The sequence below is a fragment of the Somniosus microcephalus genome, unplaced genomic scaffold (assembly GCF_052327205.1).
Source record: "Somniosus microcephalus isolate GS21.2 unplaced genomic scaffold, FLI_Smic_1.0 unresolved_chr1, whole genome shotgun sequence".
Classification (NCBI taxonomy): Eukaryota; Metazoa; Chordata; class Chondrichthyes; order Squaliformes; family Somniosidae; genus Somniosus; species Somniosus microcephalus.
The window spans coordinates 153,619,755-153,633,977 of NW_028225179.1; the positions used below are offsets into that span (position 1 = coordinate 153,619,755).

The following is a 14,223-nucleotide window of genomic DNA, read 5'->3' on the forward strand; positions in this document are numbered from 1 at the left end:
AATACTGACACACTCCCAGAGACCCCTTGTAAATACTGACACACTCCCGGGGACCCCCCTGCAAATACTGACACACTCCCAGAGACCCCCTGTAAATACTGACACACTCCCAGAGACCACCTGTAAATACTGACACACTCCCCAAGACTCCCTGTAAATACTGACACACTCCCACGACCCCCTGTAAATACTGACACACTCCCAGAGACCCCCTGTAAATACTGACACACTCCCAGAGACCACCTGTAAATACTGACACACTCCCAGAGACCCCCTGTAAATACTGACACACTCCCAGAGAATCCCCTGTAAAAACTGACACACTCCCAGAGAATCCCCTGTAAAAACTGACACATTCCCAGAGACCCCCTGTAAATACTGACACACTCCCCAAGACTCCCTGTAAATACTGACACACTCCCACAGACCCCCTGTAAATACTGACACACTCCCAGAGACCCCCTGTAAATACTGACACACTCCCAGAGAATCCCCTGTAAAAACTGACACATTCCCAGAGACCCCCCTGTAAATACTGACACACTCCCCGAGACCCCTTGTAAATACTGACACACTCCCAGAGACCCCCTGTAAATACTGACACACTCCCAGAGACCCCCCTGTAAATACTGACACACTCCCAGAGACCCTCTGTAAATACTGACACACTCCCAGAGACTCCCCTGTAAATACTGACAAACTCCCAGAGACCCCCTGTAAATACTGACACACTCCCAGAGACCCCTTGTAAATACTGACACACTCCCAGAGACCCCTCTGTAAATACTGACACACTCCCAGAGACCCCCTGTAAATACTGACACACTCCAGGAGACCCCTGTAAATACTGACACACTCCCAGAGACCCCCTGTAAATACTGACACACTCCACGAGACCCCCTGTAAATACTGACACACTCCCAGAGATTAACCTGTAAATACTGACACACTCCCAGAGACCCCCCTGTAAATACTGACACACTCCCAGAGAATCCCCTGTAAATACTGACACATTCCCAGAGACCCCCCTGTAAATACTGACACACTCCCCGAGACCCCTTGTAAATACTGACACACTCCCAGAGACCCCCTGTAAATACTGACACACTCCCAGAGACCCCCCTGTAAATACTGACACACTCCCAGAGACCCCCTGTAAATACTGACACACCCCCAGAGACCCCCCTGTAAATACTGACACATTCACCGAGACCCCTGTAAATACTGACACACTTCCAGAGACCCCCCTGTGAATACTGACACACTCCCAGAGACTCCCTGTAAATACTGACACACTCCCCGAGGCCACCTGTAAATACTGACACACTCCCAGAGACCCCTTGTAAATACTGACACACTCCCGGGGACCCCCCTGCAAATACTGACACACTCCCAGAGACCCCCTGTAAATACTGACACACTCCCAGAGACCACCTGTAAATACTGACACACTCCCCAAGACTCCCTGTAAATACTGACACACTCCCAGAGACTCCCTGTAAATACTGACACACTCCCAGAGACCCCCCTGTAAATACTGACACACTCCCAGAGACCGCCCTGTAAATACTGACACACTCCCAGAGACCCCCTGTAAATACTGACACACTCCCAGAGATTCCCTGTAAATACTGACACACTCCCAAAGATCCCCTGTAAATACTGACACACTCCCAGAGACTCCCTGTAAATATTGACACACTCCCTGGGACCCCCTGTAAATACTGACACACTCCCAAAGATCCCCTGTAAATACTGACACACTCCCAGAGACCCCCTGTAAATACTGACACACTCCCAGAGACCCCCCTGTAAATACTGACACACTCCCAGAGACCCCCTGTAAATACTGAAACACTCCCGGGGACCCCCTGTAAATACTGACACACTCCCAGAGACCCCCTGTAAATACTGACACACTCCCAGCGATGCCCTGTAAATACTGACACACTCCCAGAGACCCCCTGTAAATACTGACACACTCCCTGGGACCCCCTGTAAATACTGACACACTCCCAGAGACCCCCTGTAAATACTGACACACTCCCGGAGACCCCCTGTAAATACTGACACACTCCCAGAGACCCCCCCTGTAAATACTGACAAACTCCCAGAGACCCCCCTTGTAAATACTGACACACTCCCAGAGACACCCCAGTAAATACTGACACACTCCCAGAGACCCCCTGTAAATACTGACACACTCCCAGAGAGACCCCGGAGGTCCGAAAAGCTCTATATCGGGAGTTAGCAGGTAAATTTAAAAATAGGACCTCAGAGGTAGTAATCTCAGGATTGCTACCAGTGCCACGTGCTAGTCAGTGTAGAAATAGAAGGATATTTCAGATGAATACGTGGCTAGAGGAATAGTGCCAAGGGTAGGGATTCAAATTTCCGGGACATTGGAACCAGTTCTGGGGGAGGTGGGACCAGTACAAACTGGACGGTTTGCACGTGGCAGGACCGGGACCAATGTCCGATGTTTGCTAGTGCTGTTGGGGAGGGTTTAAACTAAAATGGCAGGGGGTTGGGAACCTGTGCAGGGAGACAGAGTAATGGGAAACAAGGAGAGAAGCAAAAGACAGGAAGGAGAAAAGCAAAAGTGGTAGGCAGACAATTCAAGGGTTTAAATCAAACATGGCCACAGTAAATAATAGTTCTAAAAGGTCTAAGAGTGTTAAAAAAACAAGCCTGAAGGCTTTGGCCTAGAAATTCAGTTTGGGCCCGCCAGCTCGCTTGCGCCCAGAAGTTACCGCTGCGCGCGGAGCCACTTGCACCCGCCGGAAATTCAGTTTCAGCGCCCCAAGTCGAAGCCAGCCGCTATTCAAGGGTGTGGCCGCCCCCGCTTGGGGCGCTGAAACGGAATTTCGGCGCGCTAGGTGCCGCAGCGCCACCCGCTGCAGAGCGGCAGGCTGCGGTACTGCAGGCCTTCCTCCCTCTCTTAAGGGGGAGGTGCCTGCAACAGTGAGATCGCCGCTCGCTAGTGCCAGCAAATGAGCCCGGCACCACGGAGAAGTGCCGGGCTCCCGGAAAACAGCCGGCAATGCCGCGGGGGGGGGGTGGTGGAGGAGGCCGGGGAAGGAGGTGCGTGCAGGCGGCCGCCGAAAAAGCGGCCGGCTGCACCTCCGCCTTAACTCGCCCCACTAAGGCTGCAGGACGGCCCCGTTTTCAGATCGCTGTTTGCGGCCGCTGCGGAAGAGGCGGCCGCAACTAAATATGGCGGTCGGGCCGGTAGCGGGGCGGTAGCGGGGCACTGCGCACACCGATCACATCATCGGTGGCGGCGCAGCGCTACTGGCTAACGCCGCCATTACCGCAGCGCTGAATATCGGCGCAAGCTCAGCAAGTGGCACAAAATCCCTTTTTGGGCGAAAACTGGGCACAAAGCCTACTGAATTTCTAGCCCTTTGTGTCTTAATGCGAGGAGCATTCGTAATAAGTTGGATGAATTAGCTACGCAAATAGATGTAAACGTATATGATACGATTGGGATTATGGAAACATGGCTCCAGGGTGACCAAAGCTGGGAACTCAACATCCAGGGGTATTCAATATTCAGGAAAGACAGGCAAAAAGGAAAAGGAGGTGGGGTAGCATTGCTGGTTAAAGAGGAGATTAACATAATAGTAAGGAAGCATATTAGCTCTGATGATGTGGAATCTGTATGGGTAGAGCTGAGAAATACCAAGGGGCAGAAAACATTAGTGGGAGTTGTATACAGACCTCCAAACAGTAATGCCGAGGTTGGGGATGGCATTAAACGGGAAATTACAGACGCGTGCAATAAGGGCACAGCAATTATCATGGGTGACTTTAATCTACATATAGATTGGGCTAACCAAATTAGTAACAATATTGTGGAGGAGGAATTCCTGGAGTATATACAGAATGGTTTCCTGGACCAATATGTCAAGGAACCAACTAGAGATCAGGCCATCTTAGACTGGGTTTTATGTAATGAGAAAAGATTAATCAGCAATCTTGTTCTGTGAGGACCCTTGGGGCAGAGCGATCATAATATGATCGAATTCTTCATTAAGATGGAGAGTGAAGTATTTGACTCAGAGACTAGGGTCCTGAATTTAAATAAAGAAAACTACGATGGTATGAGGCACGAGCTGGGTAGGATGGATTGGGGAATGTTACTTAAAGGGTTGACGGTGGATAGGCAATGGCAAACATTTAAAGATCGCATGGATGAACTACAGAATTTGTTCATCCCTGTTTAGCATAAAAATAAAACAAAAAAGGTGACTCAACCGTGGCTAACAAGGGAAATTAGGGATAGCATAAGATCCAAGGAGAGGACATATAAATTGGCCAGAAAAAGCAGCAAACCTGAGGATTGAGAGCAGGTTAGGATTCAACAAAGGAAGACAAAGGGATTAATTAAGAGGGGGAAAATAGAGTATGAGAGTAAGCTTGCAGGAAACATAAAAACTGACTGTAAAAACTTTTATAGATATGTGAAGAGAAAAAGATTGGTGAAGTGAAGCGTAGGTCTCTTGTAGTCAGAATCAGGGGAATTTATAATGGGAAACAAAGAAATGGCAGACCAACTAAATTCATACTTTGGTTCTGTCTTCACAAAGGAGGACACAAATAACCTCCCAGAGATGCCGGGGAACATAGGGTCTGATGAAAGGTAGGAACTGAAAGAAATCAGTATTTGTAGGGAAATGGTGTTAGGAAAATTGATGGGACTGAAGGCCGATAAATCCCCAGGGCCTGATAATCTACATCCCAGGGTACTTAAGGAAGTGGCCCTAGAAATAGTAGATTTTTTTTTTTCGCCCCTTAATTAAGGTTTTTTTTTCTTTTACGCAGCCCCATAGCTGGGGGTGACCATCACCACCCCATTACTGGGGTGTGACTACGCTTGATCTTAGCCAAAAGGCCGAGAAATAGTAGATGCACTGCTGGTCATCTTCCAGAACTCGATAGACTCTGGAACAGTACCCATGGATTGGAGGGTAGCTAATGTTACTCCACTATTCAAAAAAGGTGGTAGAGAAAAAACGGGGAATTACAGCCTGGTAAGCCTGACATCGGTAGTGGGGAAAATGCTAGAGTCCATTATAAAAGATGTAATAGCAGAGCACTTGGAAAGCAGTGACAGGATCGGACAAAGTCAACATGGATTTACAAAAGGTAAATCATGCTTGACTAATCTACTGGAATTTTTTGAGGAAGTCACTGGTAAAATAGATAAGGGAGAACCAGTGGATGTGGTGTATTTGGACTTTCAGAAGGCTTTCGATAAGGTCCCACATAAGAGATTAGCGTGCAAATTCAAGGCACATGGGATTGGGGGCAAGGTATTGACTTGGATAGAGAACTGGTTGGCGGACAGAAAGCAAAGAGTTGGAATAAACGGGTCGTTTTCCAAGTGGCAGGCAATGACTAGTGGGGTACCGCAAGGATCGGTCCTAGGACCCCAGCTGTTCACAATATATATTAATGATCTGGACGAGGGAATTGGATGTAATATCTCCAAATTTGCAGACGACACAAAGCTGGGTGGGAGGGTAAGCTGTGAGGAGGATGTCGTGAAACTCCAGTACGATTTGGACAGGTTGGGTGATTGGGCAGAAACATGGCAAATGCACTATAATGTGGATAAATGTGAGGTTATCCGCTTTGGTGGCAAAAACAGGAAGGCAGATTATTATCTGAATGGCAATAGATTGGGAGAAGGGGAAGTGCAAAGAGACCTGGGTGTTATTGTGCACCAGTCGCTGAAGGTAAGCATGCAGCTGCAGCAGGCGGTTAAGAAGGCAAATGGTATGTTGGCCTTCGTAGCAAGAGGGTTCGAGTACAGGAACAAGGATGTCTTGCTACAGTTGTACAGGGCCTTGGTGAGACCGCACCTTGAGTATTGTGTGCAGTTTTGGTCGCCTTACCTGAGGAAGGATGTTCTTGCCATGGAAGGAGTGCAGCGAAGTTTCACCAGGCTGATACCTGGGATGGCAGGAATGACGTATGAGGAGAGATTGTGTCAATTGGGCTTATACTCACTGGAGTTTAGAAGATTGAGAGGGGATCTCATCGAAATCTATAAAATTCTGTCAGGCCTGGACAGACTAGATGCAGGAAGGATGTTTCTGATGGCCGGGGAGTCCAGAACCAGGGGTCATAGTGAGGATATAGAATGCAAAATAGAGTAACAACTCGCTTCGCATAGCCAAGGACCCTGTCAATCTAAAATGGAGGATCCTGTCAGCATAAAATGGTGGTGAAATGTCGACATCGCTGAGTCACTTGCATATTATAAGAAATGATCATGTTAACTCAAGAAACTGTGAAGGCAGCAGGAAGTAAAATAAAAGAAGCTAAACTGATCTGTGGCTGCTAATATGGCTGGCACCCACGATGTCACACCTTGCTGGCGGAAACAGTGTAGGGCGGAGTGCAGAGGTTATACAGACAATAGGCGATCAGAAAACCCATTACCATGATTGCAAACACATTACCATAATGATTAGGTGATCATGAAACCATTACCAGGATATTTACTTAACTATAAACCATTCAGTGAAATGTGACTTCTTTGTTTCATACTGCCAGGCCAGGAAATCAAATTAAATGTATACGTGTACAGCTCGGGATTGGTGCAGACTGTACGATGTGTTAATGTCTTCTCAAATGCAAGTATAATAATGTGGCACACTGTATGAAAGATTGCTTGCTCTGGTTTAACCTGTCGGACTCTTCTGGAGTCAGGACTGTGCTGTATCAGAGTAAGTCTCCCGGGATGACGGAATAAAAACTGTTGAACTCAACCAGTATTCGACTCAGTGTTTGTACTGAACCAGATTGAGGACCAAAAGAATCCGTTTCAACATTAGTCTAAGGATAAGGGGTAAGCCATTTAGGACTGAAATGAGGAGGAATTTCTTCACCCAGAGAGTGGTGAACCTGTGGAATTCTCTGCCACAGAGGGCGGTCGAGGCTAGTTCATTAAATATATTCAAGAAAGAGTTGGATATATTTCTTAAGGCTAAAGGGATCAAGGGATATGGGGAGAAGGCAGGGACAGGGTACTGAATTTGGATGATCAGCCATGATCTCATTGAATGGCGGAGCAGGCTCGAAGGGCCGAATGGCCTATTCCGCCATTCAATGCGATCATGGCTGATCATCCAAGTTCAGTACCCGGTCCCTGCTTTCTCCCCATACCCCTTGATCCCTTTAGCTTTAAGAAATATATCCAACTCCTTCTTGAATATATTTAATGAATTGGCCTCTACTGCCTTCTGTGGTAGAGAATTCCACAGGTTCACCACTCTCTGGGTGAAGAAATTCCTCCTCATTCCTGTCCTAAAAGGCCTACCCCTTATCCTTAGACTGTGACCCCTGGTTCTGGATTCCCCGACCATCGGGAACATCCTCCCTGCATCTAGTCTGTCCAGTCCAGTCGGGGAACATAGGGTCTAATGAGAGGGAGGAACTGAATGAAATCAGTATGTGTAGGGAAATGGTGTTAAGGAAATTGACGGGATTGAAGGCCGATAAATACCCAGGGGCTGATAATCTACATCCTAGCGTACTTAAGGAAGTGGCCCTAGAAATAGTAGATGCATTGCTGGTCATCTTCCAAAATTCTATAGATTCGGGAACAGTTCCCATGGATTGGAGGGTAGCTAATGTTACCCCACTATTCAAAAAAGGTGGTAGAGAGAAAACAGGGAATTATAGACTGGTAAGCCTGACATCGGTAGTGGGGAAAATGCTAAAGTCCATTATAAAAGATGTAATAGCAGAGCACTTGGAAAACAGTGACAGGATCGGACAAAGTCAACATGGATTTACAAAAGGCAAATCGTGCTTGACTAATCTACTGGAATTTTTTGAGGATGTAACTGGTAGAATAGATAAGGGAGAACCAGTGGTTGTGGTGTATTTGGACTTTCAGAAGGCTTTCGATAAGGTCCCGCATAAGAGATTAGCGTGTAAAGTTAAAGCACATGGGATAGGGGGCAAGGTACTGACTTGGATAGAGAACTGGCTGGCAGACAGGAAGCAAAGAGTTGGAGTAAACAGCTCTTTTTCCGAGTGGCAGGCAGTGACTAGTGGGGTACCGCAGGGCTCGGTGCTAGGACCCCAGCTGTTTACAATATATATTAATGATCTAGACGAGGGAACTAGATGTAATATCTCCAAATTTGCAGACGACACAACGCTGGGTGGGCGCGTGTGCTGTGAGGAGGATGCTGAGAAACTCCAGTATGATTTGGACAGGTTGGGTGATTGGGCAGATGCAGTATAATGTGGATAAATGCAAGGTTATCCACTTTGGTGTCAAAAACAGGAAGGTAGATTATTATCTGAACGGCAATAGATTGGGAGAAAGGGAAGTGAAACGAGACCTGGATGTCCTTGCGCACCAGTCGCTGAAGGTAAGCATGCAGGTGCAGCAGGCGGTTAAGAAGGCAAATGGTATGTTAGCCTTCGTAGCAAGAGGATTCGAGTACAGGAACAAGGATGTCTTGCTGCAGTTGTACAGAGCCTTGGTGAGATCACACCTTGAGTATTGTGTGCAGTTTTGGTCGCCTTATCTGAGGAAGGATGTTCTTGCCATGGAGGGAGTGCAGTGAAGATTCACCAGACTGATACCTGGGATGGCAGGAATGACGTATGAAGAGAGATTGGGTCGATTGGGCTTATACTCACTGGAGTTTGGAAGAATGAGAGGGGATCTCATTGAAACTTATAAAATTCTAACAGGACTTGACAGACTAGATGCAGGAAGGATGTTCCTGATGGTCGGGGAGTCCAGAACCAGGGGTCACAGTCTAAAGATAAGGGGTAAGCCATTTAGGACAGAGATGAGGAGGAATTTCTTCACCCAGAGAGTGGTGAACCTGTGGAATTCTCTACCACAGAAGGCAGTAGAGGCCAATTCATTAAATATATTCAAGAAGGAGTTAGATATATTTCTTAAGGCTAAAGGGATCAAGGGGTATGGGGAGAAAGCAGGGACAGGGTACTGAATTTGGATGATCAGCCATGATCGCATTGAATGGCGGAGCAGGCTCGAGGGGCCGAATGGCCTACTCCTGTTCCTATCTTCTATGTTTCTAAATACTGACACTCTCAGACTCCCGTGTAAATACTGACACACTCCCAGAGACCCCCTGTAAATACTGACACACTCCCAGAGACCCCCTGTAAACACTGACACACTCCCAGAGACCCCCTGTAAATACTGACACACTCCCGGAGACCCCCTGTAAATACTGACATACTCCCAGAGACTCCCTGTAAATACTGACACACTCCCGGAGACCCCCTGTAAATACTGACACACTCCCAGAGACCCCCTGTAAATACTGACACACTCTCAGACTCCCGTGTAAATACTGACACACTCCCAGAGACCCCCCTGTAAATACTGACACACTCCCAGGGACCCCCTGTAAATACTGACAGACTCCCAGAGACTCCCTGTAAATACTGACACACTCCCAGAGACCCCCTGTAAATACTGACACACTCCCAGAGACCCCCTGTAAATACTGACACACTCCCAGAGACCCCCTGTAAATACTGACACACTCCCAGAGACCCCCTGTAAATACTGACACACTCCCAGAGACCCCCTGTAAATACTGACACACTCTCAGACTCCCGTGTAAATACTGACACACTCCCAGAGACCCCCTGTAAATACTGACACACTCCCAGAGACCCCCCTGTAAATACTGACACACTCCCAGGGACCCCCTGTAAATACTGACACACTCCCAGAGACTCCCTGTAAATACTGACACACTCCCAGAGACCCCCTGTAAATACTGACACACTCCCAGAGACCCCCGTAAATACTGACACACTCCCGGAGACCCCTTGTAAATACTGACACACTCCCAGAGACACCCTGTAAATACTGACACACTCCCAGAGACACCCTGTAAATACTGACACACTCCCAGAGACCCCCTGTAAATACTGACACACTCCCAGAGACCCCCTGTAAATACTGACACACTCCCAGAGACACCCTGTAAATACTGACACACTCCCAGAGACCCCGCTGTAAATACTGACACACTCCCAGTGACCCCGCTGTAAATACTGACACACTCCCAGAGACCCCGCTGTAAATACTGACACACTCCCAGAGACCCCGCTGTAAATACTGACACACTCCCAGAGACCCTCTGTAAATACTGACACACTCCCAGAGACCCCCTGTAAATACTGACACACTCCCAGAGACCCCCTGTAAATACTGACACACTCCCAGAGACCCCCTGTAAATACTGACACACTCCCAGAGACACCCCTGTAAATACTGACACACTCCCAGAGACCCCCTGTAAATACTAACACACTCCCAGAGACCCCCTGTAAATACTGACACACTCCCAGAGACCCCCTGTAAATACTGACACACTCCCAGAGACCCCCTGTAAATACTGACACACTCCCAGAGACCCCCTGTAAATACAGACACACTCCCAGAGACACCCCTGTAAATACTGACACACTCCCAGAAACCCCCTGTAAATACTGACACACTCCCAGAGACCCCGCTGTAAATACTGACACACTCCCAGAGACACCCCTGTAAATACTGACACACTCCCAGAAACCCCCTGTAAATACTGACACACTCCCAGAGACCCCTCTGTAAATACTGACACACTCCCAGAGACCCCCTGTAAATACTGACACACTCCCAGAGACCCCCTGTAAATACTGACACACTCCCAGAGACCCCCTGTAAATACTGACACACTCACCGAGACCCCCTGTAAATACTGACACACTCCCCAAGACTCCCTGTAAATACTGACACACTCCCAGAGACCCCCTGTAAATACTAACACACTCCCAGAGACCCCCTGTAAATACTGACACACTCCCAGAGACCCCCTGTAAATACTGACACACTCCCAGAGACCCCCCCTGTAAATACTGACACACTCCCAGAGACCCCCTGTAAATACTAACACACTCCCAGAGACCCCCTGTAAATACTGACACACTCCCAGAGACCCCCTGTAAATACTGACACACTCCCAGAGACCCCCCCTGTAAATACTGACACACTCCCAGAGACCCCCTGTAAATACTGACACACTCCCAGAGACCCCCTGTAAATACTGACACACTCCCAGAGACCCCCTGTAAATACTGACACACTCCCAGAGACCCCCTGTAAATACTGACACACTCCCAGAAACCCCCTGTAAATACTGACACACTCCCAGAGACCCCCTGTAAATATTGACACACTCCCAGAGACCCCTCTGTAAATACTGACACACTCCCAGAGACCCCCTGTAAATACTGACACACTCCCAGAGACCCCTCTGTAAATACTGACACACTCCCAGAGACCCCCCTGTAAATACTGACACACTCCCAGAGACACCCCTGTAAATACTGACACACTCCCAGAGACGCCCTGTAAATACTGACACACTCCCAGAGACCCCCCTGTAAATACTGACACACTCCCAGAGACCCCCCTGTAAATACTGACACACTCCCAGAGACCCCCCTGTAAATACTGACACACTCCCAGAGACCCCCCTGTAAATACTGACACACTCCCAGAGACCCCCTGTAAATACTGACACACTCCCAGAGACCCCCCTGTAAATACTGACACACTCCCAGAGACCCCCTGTAAATACTGACACACTCCCAGAGACCCCCCTGTAAATACTGACACACTCCCAGAGACCCCCTGTAAATACTGACACACTCCCAGAGACACCCTGTAAATACTGACACACTCCCAGAGACCCCCCTGTAAATACTGACACACTCCCAGAGACCCCCTGTAAATACTGACACACTCCCAGAGACCCCCCTGTAAATACTGACACACTCCCGGAGACCCCCTGTAAATACTGACACACTCCCGGAGACCCCTCTGTAAATACTGACACACTCCCAGAGACACCCCTGTAAATACTGACACACTCCCAGAGGCCCCCTGTAAATACTGACACACTCCCAGAGACCCCTCTGTAAATACTGACACACTCCCAGAGACCCCCCTGTAAATACTGAGACACTCCCAGAGACCCCCAGTAAATACTGACACACTCCCAGAGACCCCCCTGTAAATACTGACACACTCCCAGAGACCCTCTGTAAATACTGACACACTCCCAGAGACCCCCTGTAAATACTGACACACTCCCAGAGACCCCCTGTAAATACTGACACACTCCCAGAGACCCCCTGTAAATACTGACACACTCCCAGAGACCCCCTGTAAATACTGACACACTCCCGGAGACCCCTCTGTAAATATTGACACACTCCCAGAGACCCCCTGTAAATACTGACACACTCCCAGGGACCCCCTGTAAATACTGACACACTCCCGGAGACCCCTCTGTAAATATTGACACACTCCCAGAGACACCCCTGTAAATACTGACACACTCCCAGAGACCCCCTGTAAATACTGACACACTCCCAGAGACCCCTCTGTAAATATTGACACACTCCCAGAGACTATCCCAGAAATCCTCCCACCTTGGCCTACGTCTCCCAAAACGCACTCATTTGCATGAGGGAGGCCAATTCTCCCGACAACAACTTTCTTATATAGAGCGCCTTTAACTTAGTAAAACGTCCCAAGGTGCCGCACCGGAGTGTTATCAGACATAAGGCAATATTAGGACGGGTGACCAAAAGCTGGTCAAAGAAGTAGGTTTTAAGGAGTGACTTAAAGGAGGAGAGCGAGGTAGCGAGGTGGAGAGATGTAGGGAGGGAATTCCAGAGCTTGGGGCTCAGGCAGCTGAGGGCACGGCCGCCAATGGTGGAGCGATTAAAATCGGGGATGCATAAAAGGCCGGAATTGGAGGAGCGCAGAGAGCTGGGAGGGTTGTCGGGCTGGAGGAGGTATCAGAGACAGGGAGGGGAGAAGCCATGGAGGGATTGGGAAACAAGGATGATAATTTTAAAAATCGAGGTATTGCCGGACCGGGAGCCAGTGTAGGTCAGCGAGCACTGGGGTGACGGGACAGGAGTTAGGGAGTCCCACCAGATTGGGGGAAGCTTCACTGACCTCTCCTGCTTGCAACTCGCCCTCTGCACCCACCAAGACTGCCTCTATAACACTGGGCGCGGAGGCCCATCAGAGTGTTGGGGGGGGGGGGGGGGCCGGCGGTGACAGAGCCCGAGTTGTACCCGGACTCCTGGGGCAACATTCATCCCTCAAGCAACATCACAAAAAACACACATTAACTGGTCATGCTCACACTGCTGTTGGTGGGAGCTTGCTGTGCGCAGTTTTGGCTACTTTCCAACAATGACTTCACATAAAAAAGTATTTCATTGGCCGTAAAGCGCTGAGGATGGGAAAGGCGCTATAGAAATGCAGGTCCTTCCTTTCATGGTGTTCGCCTTGAGGCTGGGACCAGTGGATTTGGTGAATGTGACCTTCTGATTGAACTCAGCAAAAATCAACCGGAATTGAGCTGGTTCAGTGATTGGGGAACTTGAATTGCCTTGTGTTTTGATTATAGACTCAGTGTGTCAGTTTCAGGGGGTGGGTGTGTGGGGGGGGGCAGCTGGTTCAGAGATGGTCCTGAGCCCCAGAGGTTTTGATCTCTCTTTTTTCGCCATCTCACACACACCCATTAAAGTGGAGGCGCCACCGCCCAGATCCTGCACCTTGTACCCGACCAGAGAGAGAGAGAGAGAGAGAGACCTCGCCCTGGGCCACGCCGAACCCGGAAACCGACACAATGGTCCCGATGTAGCGACTTGTATTCGCTACATTCAGGCAACACTCACCTGCCGGGACATCAAACACCTTCGCTCCCTCTCTCGCTGCTGCTTTTTAAACACCTTTATTCTCTTTTCAATGGATCCGAAGCAGGACAGGCCAACATGACGGTGCGACCTGAGCCTTTATCTAGTTTCACTTTTAAACCTATTGCCGTCGGGTATCAAAAAGGGGCGGAGATTCCCCGGCCTCCCGGAGATTTTATATTCGACTTTATATTGGGGGCAGAGTCCCAGGCAGTAAATCATTTCAATCCCTCACCTCTCCCAACTCTGCTTATTTTTTGTTTCCTCCCCCTCCCAAAAATAACATTGGGAAATTGATGAACTTTTCTGTGTTTATTGCATTCAATTCCCCGGCTGTATGTTAGAATCATAGAATGGTTACAGCACAGAATGAGGCCATTCGGTCCGTCGAGCCCGTGCCTGCTCTCTGCAAGAGCATTGCAGCGGTCTAGGCAG

General features: G+C 48.9%; 1 protein-coding gene across 1 annotated transcript in view; it reads right to left on the bottom strand.

The window, feature by feature from the left end:
• LOC147096269 (butyrophilin subfamily 3 member A3-like) overlaps positions 1-13,934 on the bottom strand; it is a 57,978-nt gene extending 44,044 nt beyond the window's left edge. The window contains exon 1 of the mRNA XM_085975126.1: positions 13,771-13,934. The gene's annotated coding sequence lies outside the window, so the exon portion shown is untranslated. The remainder of the gene's footprint in view (positions 1-13,770) is intronic.
• Between the last annotated feature and the right edge of the window lie 289 nt (positions 13,935-14,223).